The 16,031-nt window shown below is 36.3% G+C and overlaps 2 pseudogenes; both read right to left on the minus strand.

Moving 5' to 3' along the window:
- Positions 1-5,572: 5,572 nt before the first annotated feature.
- Positions 5,573-6,647, minus strand: LOC149197297 (imidazoleglycerol-phosphate dehydratase 1, chloroplastic pseudogene; annotated as a pseudogene).
- Positions 6,647-7,721, minus strand: LOC149197298 (uncharacterized; annotated as a pseudogene).
- Between the last annotated feature and the right edge of the window lie 8,310 nt (positions 7,722-16,031).

The raw sequence follows: 16,031 nt of genomic DNA on the forward strand, positions 1-16,031 counted from the left end.
GTGCCACACCTAATAGTTTATTTGTGATGCCAAGGGTGCCAAGTTGGTCGTGCCCTTCAAGAAATTCCCCTGAAGTTCCAAGGGTGCCACACCTCTTGCCCTTCAAGCATCCAGTGATTACGAGGGGAAAATATAGTGCAATGTCATAGACCACTACCATCTCTTATGTTGCCTGCTATAGTGAGACTAATGGTGTCGGGAATCAAGGAATCCGCCTCGATGCACGCCCCCCGGTAAAGTCCTCATGAGTGACTCAACTTTGGAACCTGCCCTCATGGCATCGCGATCTTCAAGGTGAAGGTGTTCAACCCTTCCAGCCCAAGTCACGGTGGGAGTGCTAGTGGGTGGGCTTAGGGACTCTGTCCCACCCCTCCCATGTAGTTCCATCCACTTGTACAACCCCATCACCCATATGTGAGTCATTCGGTCAAGCAACTAATCTGTGCCTGCAACCATTAATATATCATCAGAATATAGTTAAACATATATGGCAGATTCTAAGATCGACTTAGACTTTCAAAGATAAAATAATATGAATTTTCGTCAAACCAGGTGTCATCAACTCGTCATATGCGAGTGCCTCTGATGGTTCCCTGCCATACTCAATAATCATCAGTAACACGGTTTCTCAATGTTAGTCAATTATCATAATAGCATCATTAACAATTCCTGGTCATTCACATCATTGTCCATTGTAAGTCTGAACTAAAGGAAGTAGGTAACATAGGGGACACATCCCTCATGGCTATCATCAATAATCATCAATGGAGACATACATATTCATTAAGCTATCAACATCGTAACATCGTAGAAATATACCTATCCATAAAATTTATCCTCATTATGCTTTTAGTAGAGCGCATACATATTCTTTACTACCCTCGTCATAATTTCAAATAGAGACCAACTTAACTATTTAATATTGCAATCATCAGAATACTGATAGATAAGATACATAACCATTCATGCTACCATAATATCAATGGAAAGCATTCATAACATCACAACCATGAATATCTCAATCGCTAATAATAGTGTCATGGGTCCAGATCCTCAATCTGAGGTCCTCGAAGAATAGAGTGTCTAAGATAATGTCGTATTAGAGTCAGGAGACTAGAGTGGGCACTACATACACCCCCTCTTAACAATGGACTTCGTCCCGAAGTCCTTAGAACATAAAGGAGAAACGGCGACACATGATCTTAGGAACCCTTCCTGAAACTCTTGCCAACCTTTTGGTGGGCAGGTTAAAATTTTCGCAAGGTATCTATAACACGAATTCTGTTATAACTGAAGGACCATATCTGGGGAACATTGCAACCCACTTTTTGTATAAATTTACAAAACATACATTATAGATATTATTAAAATTAATAGTTAAAGGAAGCGTCATACATAAAATTTTCCAACAAAATCATCATAATCAAAATCACAACTATTTAAAGCAACAATTAATAACACCCACTTTCTTTCAAATGACAAATTTACTAATTTAGGAGAAATCTCTCTAGTTTTATTCATTCAATCATGCAATTAAGATAGCAATAATTTTGTATTAACTCAAATTCATAGGGGATGCCTATGCCTTTTTCATAGGAGGAACTACCCACCTTAAGCTTGGACTTCAATATTTGTAATGGTCAATAATAATTGTGTTAATTATTGTTTGATATTTCACCTATGACGTAATCCACCTTTGTTTACCATGTTCTAAATCTTCAATTTTGTTAGGAACTACAATTAGTACTTTGAAAATGAACATATGCCACTGCTCGCTAGGGGGACCTAACAATGCCTACTACACCTTCTTAGAGACTTGATTTACCTTCATGATCCATGTTCTGAGAGTTCAATGTTGTACGACTACCATTTGCACTTTAAAATAAATGCATACCACTCCTTTCTAGCGGATACCTAATGGTACACACTATCTAGAGATAAAAATATGTTAACTACATAGAACGTAATCATCACTTGCAATGAATGAGTAGTCCAAACCTTCATCCCTTCAAACCCAACTACCCTACTTCCTTTCGCTAGGGTAAGCGAGTGAGGCTATCTGGGGCCTATCTTCATTTAATCCTACTGAACCTAATGATAAGGAGTGCAATATTGTTGCAATTTTTAAAGGTATTGTGACTATTAAGGCTCTTAATTTCCTGGTGATGAGGAATGCATATTCTCGCAGTTTGGCCATCCAAGCTAATGGAAGACAAAGCATATAGCAAGTTTCACTAGTGACCAAAGCTGGCAGGCAGACATCATTTACCAGTCTTTGCTTGATTCCAAGCAGAACTAAAAACTATATGGATTGAAGCCAAAGATATGCACAGAATGTAAAACAATAGAGAGAAACTCATGTCTAAAATGATCATTGACTGTATCGAATGGCATTGGTAGAAGTATGGTGCTCCAGATAACCATAAACCAATACTATAGCTCTATTTCTGCATTACGAACTAGCAAAGAATCCAAAAAGTCATAAAGGAAAAGTTTTCTTGTTACATTACAAAACATTGAACAAAGAAGTCAATAAAATCAAACAAAGAGAAGCTCAAACTCCCTGTGAGATTACAGGAAGAGAGCAGAGAAAGAACGACTAAGTTTGGCATCTAACATTCAAGGTGATGTAATTGAAACTATGTTGCCTATGGTGGACAATTTTGAAAGAGCCAAAACACAGATTAAGATATAAATCATAAATATTACAATGTATAATATTATCATGATTGTAATATGCTCCTATGTTGCTTCTTGTTGTTCTGGTCCATTTTCAGTTGTTCTAATTGGAATTAGTCTCAGTTAATCATTTACCATTGATAAACAATAAGACCTATTTAGACATTGCATGTACATAATCACTCTTTGCTGGATCATTCTTTGTTGTGGATAAAATAAATCTTAAATAAGGCTAAACTCTTGGAATCAAACTTCATCTACCAGCAAGGGTTTATTCCATTATAAATTTGATAAATTCTTTATAGAAGTTTCAAGAATAAATATAGTTCTATTACTACTATTATGATTTAAGTTTATATATTAGATTACCTTTTATTGTATCAATTTATAGGGAACCAAAATGAGCAAGCTAAACATCAAGAGAGAAATCACAATAAGTCAAGAAAGTTGAATACTTAATAGAAACTAAAATAATTAGAATTACACTGTAAATTTTTATTGGAAATTTTATTTCAATTAAAAATAATACCTTCAATATATATCCCACTTAAATCCCCCATGGCAAAACAACCTGCTCGAAAACATTAAAATATCAAATGATTTACAGACCAAAATACTCGACCAACCGCACAGAATCCATAAAATTGTAAATGCAATTGAAATGGAAAATCGTTGCAAAGAAAATTGCAATACAAATATCGAAGAAAGATATTTTAAATATTCTAGATTTACCAAATTTGAATGAATGGAAAATGTCGAATGTATATGATTACATGTTCCATGTTTTAATGAATGGAAAAGGCTTCTGAATATTCTTCCACAACTTTATTTTTCTTTGCCAGTAAAGCAGAGAAACAATATATGTAGGAATTAACAGAGAGTTCTACGACACCATATAACTGGTAAACCCAGAATACAAAGAGATATATGTTCAAGAATTCCTTAAAAAGAAAGCCAGTAAGATGGCTAATGTCAGGCAATTGGAAAATTGAATTGAAAATATAGAAACTATTTAAGATATGCCTTGAACCCCTGTTATTTTCTTAAACTGTTTAGGATATGCCTTAAACTTTTTTATCAAATATTTTTATAATTCTTATTATTACTTTTATGAACCCCTGTACGAAAATAGTTTAGCAATGTAGGCATGAAAACAATTTAGAAATGAAGGAGTCATCAATCCTATCATTCCAATTTACTTTACAGATTGGCTTCCATTAGACGCTAATAATGCTCCTAATTTTCCTGGAGTATTTATAAACAGTTCGTAGAAATCATGAAAGGATTTAATGTTAATGTGGTCAATACTGTTGGAAAACCATTTGATCCCATGCTACACGAAGCAATTATGCGTGAGGATGAAGACTGTCACTGACTACCATTTTTATGTACAAATATCTCACTTTAAGTTATGACAAATACATCACCTCCCTCGAAATTAATGACTGTCAGATCTACCAACTTCTTACCCTCATTGGGCCCTAAAGCACTGAGCGTTTTTTTTCTCCATTTGTCCAAAACAAATTTGCATAGATCTTGAGCATTGAGTCAAATCAAACACTTAACAAACAAAGCTAGACAGCGCTTTGTTGTAAATAACGAATTCATAATGTTCTCTCTTCTCAGAAAACGTGTTGAATGTCATGTGCTAGACCATGGAAGTAAAGCTATAACCTTGTCCTCCAAACTATTGGAGTTCATCGACAAGAACATCCTTAAAAACAAAACCATGTGAGCAAAAGCGAGAAGGATTTAAAGCAGAACAAAACCGTTTTTAATATCTAAGGGTAGATGAATGCAGCATATATTCAGATGCCCTCAAAATTCTGGAAGGCTCACCAATTCAAGAGTCACCTCAAGTTCACAAAGCACAATGTGCAAAGTTTATATGAAATTCTCGAGATCATCTAGGACAAATATACTGAAACAAATAATGAGGAATGAACCACAATTCAGACTACCACAATTCAGACTAAATATATATGTTTTATCACTATTAAATAATAATAATAATAATACCAAATCTACTCAACTCACAGAAATTACAATTCTTTTTCAAAAATAAAAATGTGAGGCTGAATATAAGTGTGGAAGTAATTAATTTTTTTTTATCACTATTAAAAAAAACGCAGGGATTTCTCCTCAAATTCGCAGGTATTTACCTTCAAATTCTCTTCCATATGTAGATAGTTCCCAGAATCTAATTCTGAAAAACAAAACGTACCTCCAATAAATTTGTATATTGTTCTTATTTTTCTCATTATTAAATTGCCTTAATTCCCTTATAGATATAGAGGTATTTTGTCTATCTTATAATATAGATCTCATAATATCATATAGCATTTATCGGTGTACATAAAGTATAAACAAAAACTAAAATGTATTTTAAGAGAAATGGATGCTTCCAGCGCTGCAAAATAAAATTTGCCAGTGTCCTTTGCTATCCCCTTTTCGAAAAAGATCAACTAGCAAGTGAATATCAGATACCTATTAAACACCAGGCTGATCACTCTGTCTTTTTGTTTTGCTTGCTTTGCAAGCTAGCAATAAATTATGTATTACATGCCAATGTAGCAGGCTTCAAGTGCTCGAATTCCTAATTTCTACTGGAAAATTAAGATATCACAAAAATCAAACGACAATGATCTTGGTAATCCAGATGCTTATATTCATTGATTGGTTCATCGCGGAAAAGATCATCTTGCCCTTGCATAAAAACATATTATCCAAAAGAAATAATTCCATTTCTGTATTTACACACTCAAACACTCAAAGTATCATCTTAAATGTTTTACATGCCACTGTTTTCTTCTATTACATATTAATGCAACCTAAACAATGAATGGACAACAGTGAAAGTCGTATTTCATATCAACACCACGTTACAGCATAATATTTCATTAACCAGTTTACAGAATGTATTGTATCTGAAACAATTCAAATTTAGAATTTACCTACAGTTAGAATCTGCAATCAAGACTTATTTTGTTTCGGGAATAGGACCTAAATAATAGCAAGCCATCACAAGCTGGCATGACAATTTATAGAGTTTGGCATGAATATGTTGTACACAAAGAGAGCTATTAAAGAAAACTGACGAATGTGCAGGGTCATCCCAGACGTATTGACCAAAGATTGAAAGAAGTGCTCCACCAGCTGTGTATCATATGTGCCAACTCTTTGTGTAGGAATGCACAGATCGTAACCCAAGTAGGGGCGTCCAGATAAATCCAAGGCGACGTGTACAAGAGCTTCATCTAAAGGAGCTGAAAAATCTCCAAAACGATAGATTCCTTTTCTATCTCCAAGAGCTTGAAGTAGAGTACTTCCAAGGGCAAGAGCAACATCTTCATTTGTATGATGGTCATCAATATGGATATCCCCAGAAGCCTTTACTTGTACGTCAAAGAGCCCATGTGATGCAAATTGATCCAGCATGTGGTCCAGAAAAGGTATGCCAGTATTGCAGTCAGAAACTCCTGAACCATCCAAGCTGATTTTCACTTGAACATTTGTTTCTTTTGTCACTCGCACAATCTCTCCAAAGCGACCTTTTGTAAGAGATGTCTCAGGAGCCCCATTTTGGCTATCGTTAGCAGCACGTAAACGCATTAAACGCTGCGGTCGTCTAGTGGGAGTTATGGTGAGATTGCTCCGAGACGAATACAGGGGACAGAAATCCCCCACAATGCAATCAGTCTCCTCCTTATCGGATGACGAGCAATGTAGTTTTGGTCTGCTGTTACATCTCAAATTCTTTGAATTCGTCCATGAATCCTCTGTTACCCTCTGCCCACAAGCTTTACGGTGCTTAAACCCACGAATCCTTTCCAAGCATGATCAAAATTGGAGGGTGTAGAGGCAAGCGGTGTTATTGGTGGAAGACTTGGCAAGGCCATCGCTAATTGTATTGGAGGATTCCCTTCGTTCGGCCCTGCTAATAATTTAGTAGTGGCGTCTGCATCCATTGAACTATGGAACGCTCTATGAGTGTGAACAATCTAGGATTCCCCACACGATTTCCAGAGGATGTGGTTTACGTAATTTTCTTTTAAAAGTCTTCATCACCCACCAGCTTATGATACACTTTGATTCGGTCCAGCATCCATTGGGTGGCCTCTGGTGTGACCTTCGTCATGTAAGACCAAGCGTTGGGGTCCATTATGTTTGCTTCTTCATCGAACCCGCGAGAGGGTTTCTGCAGCCGGTGGGCGTTGGATTCAAAGGCATGAATCTCAGTGAAGTCGCAGGGATACATGCGCATGAACCAAGTGAGACTGGTGTTGAAGTAGCTGGCGCCCAGATCTAGAAAAACTCGGCGCGCTCTCTCGTTCAGATCGATCTTCGAAGCCAACATCCATGGAAGCAGATGCGTTCTGTCCTCCACGTCTCCAGTGAATCTGAGGGTGAATCCTCTTCGGAAGTTCTCTCGTCATCCAACTTATCTATGAGATGCCCTTTCACGCGGCACAGGGCCACTTCTCCAACCCACTTCATCTGATTCCAGGGATTCTCCCCCTCCTTCATTCTCGGCTTGTAACGAAGCCCAGCAACGTCACCGATCTCTAAGTACCCTTCTCGTCTGCTGCATATTTCCGCTTGGCCCGGCCATTCTTCTGTTTCTTGCCCTCTCCAATGGCGGGAGGAAATATGGGGAAGATTAGTGTCGCCCCTGTACTTAACCATAACATCCACGGCAACATATGTTGACAGAATAAAGAGCAAAGAATGGCTCAGCGGCCATGTTTTGAGAAACATCATGGACGCACTAGGGTTTCACTGTCACATACAAGCTTCACGTGTTTTCTTATCCTTGCCCACTGAATTAATTACATTAAAAGGCAACTCAACATCGACTGATATTTTAATGTCAATAAGACAATCAAATGGCAAGGTCTCGAGTTTTGGCGCATGGATTGACTATTCATCACACAGTAAGCTATCCTGAATTCCCACAATTAAAAACAGTACAGCAAGCTATCTTGAAATCCCACATTTAAGAGACGGTACAGTAAACCATGCACCGACTCTTCTGTCACTCATCTTAGGATCCACTAACTAATCTGTCACCCAGAAGACTTGGCCAAGAAAAATTTAGTTTTCAATTGCATTATATATTGGTATTAAAACATTTATGTATATAAAATTCAAAATTCAATATTAAAATATAAATGGATGATGGTGATCCATCACCCTCCACTCATGAAATCCAAGTTTATATAGTAAAGGGAGCTATCCACGGACTACTCTGTCCCTCTTATGTCATGTCGGTAATATATTATTAAAAACATTTGGTTTTAGATATCATTTTGGAATTCAACTGCGTTAAGTAAGATCATTCACGTATGACCATTTCCATGAGAGGTAGTCGTAACTGACTAATTTCTCATGATTTTTGAATAGTTCACTTAGCACTCATTGCATCGGGTGATGCTCACAGGGGTGAAGAAGTGGGATTGAAACTAGTGAAATGTGGAGAACGAATCACATAGCATCAATCATCACTTCCGGGGCTTGCACCCGGTAACCAGGACTTCCCAGGAGGTCACCCATCCTAGAACTCCTCTGGCTCAAGCGCGCTTAACTGTGGAGTTTTTCCCCACAATCAAGCCCACTTAGCTTGCTACCCCATTTGCAAAACCTTAGCAAGTATTGTGCCTCATGAACATTTGGTTTATAAAATAGTTTTATTTTCAACTATCCACCTACTTAGATTCTATTTGTCACCCATTCTAATAATGAAGAAATTGTTCGCCATCATACATTCCTGAGGATAGAAGAGAAGCACTCTACATCAGATATGTCCGTCCCTCGAATCGACCGCGAGCTGCAGGCGCGATGCGAAAACTTCACCAGGTGTGATCGCCATGATGCAAGAGAATGGAAACGCTCCACCAATCATGTTTTTGTCGTCGCCCATGCTCCAGAATCAGATGAAGGATATTCCTTCAAACACCATCGCTGCCGTACACTAAATTTTTTTCTTTTTATTTAGTGTAAGGACCAGATTCATGAAATTTAAACAGAGATGTTTTAGATTTCCTCGGCGGATAGAATTTGAAAGGAAAAAAAAAAATAAAACAGGGCAACAGCTACAATTGACGAATTTGTGAGCAGAGATTATTTTAAATTCCCCGTCAGACGAAATTGCAAGGGGTAAACGAAGGAGGAGGTCGGAGTTCGTCACATTAGTTAGGGATTTTCATCATATTATTTAACAAACTAGCCATACATGCATGGGCCCATAGGCCTCAAGGGTTCAACATGGCTCTGATACCAAGTGTGAGGACCATAACTCTCCAGACTATATACATTTTTTTTTTTTTTTTAAACAGCAAATACAACCAGAAAAGAAATGCATTGAAATTCAAATTTATTTAGCACACACATTCCTGCCACTCATTTCAGGAAACATATCATAACATTTCATACTTTTAACTAAGATCAATAGTAATGAAATACATATGTACCGTTCACCAGAAGGCGAGACTCCACTTGCTCTGTTGTTGCTGGTATTCCCTTGTAGCTGGTCACCTCCGCGAGTGAATGATGACGCACTTGAACCGAATGCGAAGACCCACCGGTTAACCTCCCAACCTACTCCTTGGGTACTCTTCTTCCCCGCGGACCCCCGAGCTGCAATGGGGTTGTACAATGGAGACAAGCACTAGCTAGTAGAGGAGAGCACACCTTGGCTCAAGAGTCCCCTCTCTAAATCCTCTACCTCACCAAACTCACTATAGCTTCGTAATCACTGCTCTCACAACATCTCATCCATCCAACAATAGCGTTCCCAAAAAGTCCTTTCTTCCATGGCTTGCCCCTTCTTTTATAGGAGTCCTCATAGGTGACACTTGTCATGTCATGCATAATTAATTATTTTTTTATAATTCAATAGCTTGATTATTCACCCACCCATGTGTCATTCTCACATCAAGGGTCTCCCAAAATTATTTACTTAAATTTTTATTTAAAACTAATATTTTCCTCACCTCAACAAGATTCCTATTTCTTCTCCTAGTTGTCTCTTTATTCCCCCCTTTTATTCCTTAATTTGTGTTCATTACTTGAAGTCAATTAATGAGTCAAGATTTTATCCCCAATCTACTCCCTAATTTAACTTAGGTTTATCTCCTAGATGGATATTCTTATGTTGGTTGTTGACACATGGAACTTTTCTACATTTCTCTAAATTTAATTTATTATTCTCATTTTAATTCACCTTCCCCTTTTCTTAATTAGGTTTAAATTAGTTTAGGATTAATCTTTATCCTTACCATTATGTTTGTCTTTCCCCTTTTTCCTAATTAAACCACATAATCTTCCTAGTATTTTCCAAAATGGGAAGGGTAGAGTTTTTAAGGTACTCTATTTTAATTCTTCCTATGATCCTCCTTATTCCAAGTTTTATTTTTGATTTAATTACATTGGTTTCTAATCATCATTTACCCTTGATGTAAATTTACCTAGTTTTCATTCCTTGCTTATATTTATTTATTATTATTTATTTTTAATGATTCCAAGGATGCCAAGCTTTGGTTGTGCCCTTCAAGAACTTCCCTAGAAGTTCCAAGGGTGCCACACCTAATAGCTTATTTGTGATGTCAAGGGTGCCAGTTTGGTTGTGCCCTTCAGGAACTTCCCTAGAAGTTCCAAGGGTGCCACACCTAATAGTTTATTTGTGATGTCAAGGGTGCCAGTTTGGTTGTGCCCTTCAAGAACTTCCCTAGAAGTTCCAAGGGTGCCACACCTAATAGTTTATTTGTGATGCCAAGGGTGCCAAGTTGGTCGTGCCCTTCAAGAAATTCCCCTGAAGTTCCAAGGGTGCCACACCTCTTGCCCTTCAAGCATCCAGTGATTACGAGGGGAAAATATAGTGCAACGTCATAGACCACTATCATCTCTTATGTTGCCTGCTATAGTGAGACTAATGGTGTCAGGGATCAAGGAATCCACCTTGATGCGCGCCCCCCGGTAAAGTCCTCATGAGCGACCCAACTTTGGAACCTGCCCTCATGGCATCATGATCTTCAAGGCGAAGGTGCTTCAACCCTTCCAGCCCAAGTCACGGCGGGAGTGCTAGTGGGTGGGCTCAGGGACTCTGTCCCACCCCTCCCATGTAGTTCCATCCACTTGTACAACCCCATCACCCATATGTGAGTCATTCGGTCAAGCAACTAATCTGTGCCTGCAACCATTAATATATCATCAGAATATAGTTAAACATATATGGCAGATTCTAAGATCGACTTAGACTTTCAAAGATAAAATAATATGAATTTTCGTCAAACCAGGTGTCATCAACTCGTCATATGCGAGTGCCTCTTATGGTTCCCTGCCATACTCAATAATCATCAGTAACACGGTTTCTCAATGTTAGTCAATTATCATAATAGCATCATTAACAATTCTTGGTCATTCACATCATTGTCCATTGTAAGTCTGAACTAAAGGACGTAGGTAACATAGGGGACACATCCCTCATGGCTATCATCAATAATCATCAATGGAGACATACATATTCATTAAGCTATCAACATCGTAACATCGTAGAAATATACCTATCCATAAAATTTATCCTCATTATGCTTTTAGTAGAGCGCATACATATTATTTACTACCCTCGTCATAATTTCAAATAGAGACCAACTTAACTATTTAATATTGCAATCATCAGAATACTGATAGATAAGATACATAACCATTCATGCTACCATAATATCAATGGAAAGCATTCATAACATCACAACCATGAATATCTCAATCGCTAATAATAGTGTCATGGGTCCAGATCCTCAATCTGAGGTCCTCGAAGAATAGAGTGTCTAAGACAATGTCGTATTAGGGTCAGGAGACTAGAGTGGGCACTACATCCTCTAAATCCATGGAGGATATTTCTACTTAATACACACATTTTTCTTCTTTAATATTTTCATATATCATTTAGAAAGAAGTGGAAAATGCCCCTTTCTAAAAATATTTTTTTATTTAATGAAACTACAAATTTAGTTTGTGGGTGGGAAAATTTTATATAGAGATCTAGAGATAATTATCGATTTGAAATATAATTTGTGAAGATCAAATTTTGATGAATTGAGGCCTTTGAAAGTGGATTTTTACCTGAGTTATATTTTTCAAAGTTATTTGTATTATTGGATTGTTATAGGTTTTTAGTAGAATGTAAGGGGAAATCTACTTTTTTAGTGATTCACCACCTTTAGTGGATATTGTTATGATTCCAAATCATTATTAATGCAAAAATTGAATTTTTCTTCTTTGCCTTAGTAAAAAGATTTCTTTTTTTTATTTGTTGATCTATCAATTCAATTTATGTCTTTGGTTGAGATAGATATATAATTAGATCAGTTATATTTTAATTCATTTTATTTCATTAGTTTTATAGTTGTTTAAATAAAAAATTAGATTCAATTGGTTCCTCTTAGGAGGACATGGAATTAATTTTTCTATTTCTTTTAAGTTGCAAACCGAACTAACATATTGGTTGGGAATTATCATACCAAACGAGAGCAAGTCTAATTTTAACTTACGATATGATAATTTTCCTTCGTTGATATATGATATAATTCACATATCAATTGTTTATAATCATGAGGATGTCCAATAAATAGGCCTCCATATTCATCTTAGTATTATGGCTCTTACCTAAACAATTTATGGTACCTCGATCTACAATCATTACCTGAAATTCTAATGTTGGAAATGAAAAGAAATTGATAAATTTTTCTACTTTGTAATTGATGAAATTAGGGGTACTACCAAAATCAATCAACATAGTTACCTTTTTTTATATATATCATTTTATCTTGAGGGTTTGTGGAATATTGATGTTGGCCAATGCATGATAAGATATTTTTGGAGTAGTCTCTTTTAGCTCTAGATCTTGTGATGATTTTGAATCTTCACCTTATTCCTATTTATGGTGTATGTAGAATAATTTATTCTCATTACATGTATGCCCCTTACTATATTTTCTATCACATTGATTCAAACATAGTAATTTTTCTCTTATTTCACCCATTTTCTGAGGTGTCAACCTTGTTAGTTGAGTGAGGCTAGGAGAGAGAGCATGATGTTATCTATAGTTGTTAGTTACCACTCTTCTAGTAGGCATACTTTTAAATTGAAATTTCCTTGCCAGACTGAAAGCATGCTCTAGGGATTTAGGTTCAAATAGATGCACCTCATGTTTCAAGCTTTCCATTAAAGTTCCCATAAAACGATTTACCTTGAGACTCAAATTTTGGAATTGTTGAACATGTTATGTAATAGGACATGTTTGTTGTTTCCAATTAACTAACGAATTCATTTCTCTTGATATACTGACAATGGTTTGTAAATTCTTTTGTAAAAATGGACCGAGATACAATAGAATCATTTTTCCTTTCACAAATCCATTGATATCATACAATTTGATCTTATTCTAAAAACATGGATGCAATATTTACATTTTTTTAGGTTATCACTTGGAGTATACCAAAGTATTTTTCCATTTGGAACTTCCATGTTATAAGATCATTATCGTCAAATTATTCATATTGATCTTTAGAACAAAGTATTTTGATGGTTTTCTCTTAAATTCCAAATGTTGTGGATATTGGATTGAAAATGTTGGCATTATGGCTAATGTGTTGTCCTTGATGGCTGCCTACTTGATAAAGATATCAACATTATGGTAGCAGGATCATTACACAGGCTGGTATAGATGTGACAAAGAGAATGGGAAAAGAAATATCAATTCATAGATAGAGGAATGATGAAGGTAAAGTTTGAGAAAGTATACGCGGGTCCTATGAAGAAAGGCTGCATACATACATAGGTATGGTGAAGCAAAGTCGCGTACATGTTCCACACCATGGTAATTGAAATACCAGAGGTCTTTACAATGGTATTGTCCCATAGTATTGAGCACGAGCACATATATTTGATCCTATCAAACAATACCATCGACATTAGTAAAGGATTGAACTAAGGTATTGGCTTAGGCCTAAGCTATATAAGGAGATAGAGATCAAGTGTTAGGGTGTGCAAGTGATGGATTATTGATGAACGATTTGATTTGAAACATGTGTGCACCACGGAGCAAGGAAAAAACACATTCCTGAAAGATCTGAAGTATGGTATCATGTGTGCTTATTTGATTTACTTGATGAAAATATCTAACAATGATAGTTATGTGGTGATAATGATACTCTGACATGAATATGTGATAGTAAGGGTTTCGAAGTATGCTTTGTGGTTGCAATGAAGATATGGTTCAGTGATTGTAGCTTTGTACATTGGTTTTCCTCTGAGAGATCATGAACATATTCAGATTTACTTTTGGGTAGTCGTGTATACATTCTGTGAAAGTTCAAAATATGTACGCAGGTGTAAAGTATGAGAAGTGCGTACATACACAAATGTTCTTTGTAATAGTCATGTATACATGCTAGGGTTTGCAGTATGAGTTGATGATGATGGTTGATTTATTCTGTTATGTTTGTTGTTGTCTATCGATGAAGTCTCTCTTATGATAATATGTGTTTGACAGTATTGGTTGGGTTGAATTGTTTATGGAGTGGTATGTTGACTAGTGATGATGCTACTGTGTGGTGATATGTATTTGGTTCAGTGATCTGTGATGGTTTCAGTATGTGATTTGGTGATTGATTCATTATGACAATGATTCATATTCAATTGTTCAGTATTTTGATATTTATACTCAGGTAGTCCTCACGGGAAGCAGACACATATGAGGGTATGATTCAAAAGAGTAGCATATACCTTCTAACATGTGATTGATCAAGATTTGTAGTGACATTATCTAATTTATTTGATGAACAGAGTATGGATTGGTATACTTGTGAATGGTTATGCACTGATATGATCTATTATGAATTAGTTTGATCTAGTTGCATTCGTTAATTAAGATTCAGTGACTACTTTGATGATTTAGTTGGTTTAGTGATTGAGTGGTTTGATACATTGATTGGTTTCAAAAGTGTTATTTGATATTGGTCTTAAATGATGGAAGTGGGTCTAGTATGAAAATATGATGAAAGGTGGCCTAAAAATGTTGATGTTTTGAGTCAAGTGCATCCAGTATGAAATATTATGAAACGTGGTCCATAGAGGAGCTGAGGGTTGGAGCCTTCAGTGAGGGAGTCAAAGCTTCTTTCCAATGGTAGTTCGTAAATTTGTTTAGGGGGTGCGAGCTCCCTTCCGGTGGGTGTTGATAAACGAGATCAGGGGGTTGGAGCTCCCTTCTAGTGGATGTTGGAGAATGAGAGAATGTTGTAGCCTTGTGTAGGTGGGTGTATGCATATATGTATGAGTCTGCGCTAGTACAAGATTGCAATATGTTTTCATTTATAGTAAAAGAAAAAGACAGAGACGACAACAACGGTGGTTTTCTCCCACATTGGGTTTCCACCAAAAACAAACTTGGTGTCCTCATGTGTTGTTGTGTTTCTTATGTGTGATGGTTTATTATGATCTTACTGCTCATGGTTAATGTTTAATTAATGTATAATGAATTAATGATGCACAGGTTCAAGTTGAAAAAATGATGAAATAAATGAAAAGTTAGTTAATTGGATATGCGATATTTGTCTTCATCACAATCGCGTACATACGTTAGTTTACTTAATGACAGTAGTGTACAAAAATATGAATATGAAATGAAAGATTGAACTAAGTTTAAAATATTGATTCACTCCCCCCTCCCCCCCCCCCCCAAAAAAAAAAAAATTCAGTATTTTTCCCAACAAAAAAATAAGATTATGGTTCTATGGTTCAATATTTGTGCTCTCTAATTGGCATGAAATATTCCCCATATGTGATTGAGTTTCAACATAGTTTTTCTCAATTTTTCCATGATTTCTTGGGATATCCATATATTTTCTAATAAGCCTCTATAAGAGAAGCTTTCCATGGAATTCATGGATTTTATATATTTCTCCCTTGAAGGATTTTTGTATTTCTTCAATTTTTCCCTCCATCTTTTGTTCCATGTGTGACAACTAACTCTCCAAGTTGGATACCCAGTACTATACATATTTTATTTATTCATGAGTCATGGATAAATTTGTGTAGGTTTGAGTGGTGAAGTAACTTCTTAAGAATCCTCAAGAGCTAGGTGAGTAAATAAAAATGCTCCTTCTTTTCCCACTGGGTCTCCACTTAGTCAACCTTTCAAAACCCTAGTTTCTAGCCTATTTAGATGAATGATCATCATATTTATTTGAGCCCTTATAAATCTAAATTTTTTGCATATAGCACTATGATATTTCTTCTCTAATATTTCATGGATCTGACCAAAATTTGATGTGCCAAGTGAAGGTTATGGCAAC

Source organism: Pinus tabuliformis, chromosome 2_2, assembly GCF_031772625.1.
Source record: "Pinus tabuliformis cultivar Carrire ecotype Pingquan chromosome 2_2, CPIR1, whole genome shotgun sequence".
NCBI classification, from domain to species: Eukaryota; Viridiplantae; Streptophyta; class Pinopsida; order Pinales; family Pinaceae; genus Pinus; species Pinus tabuliformis.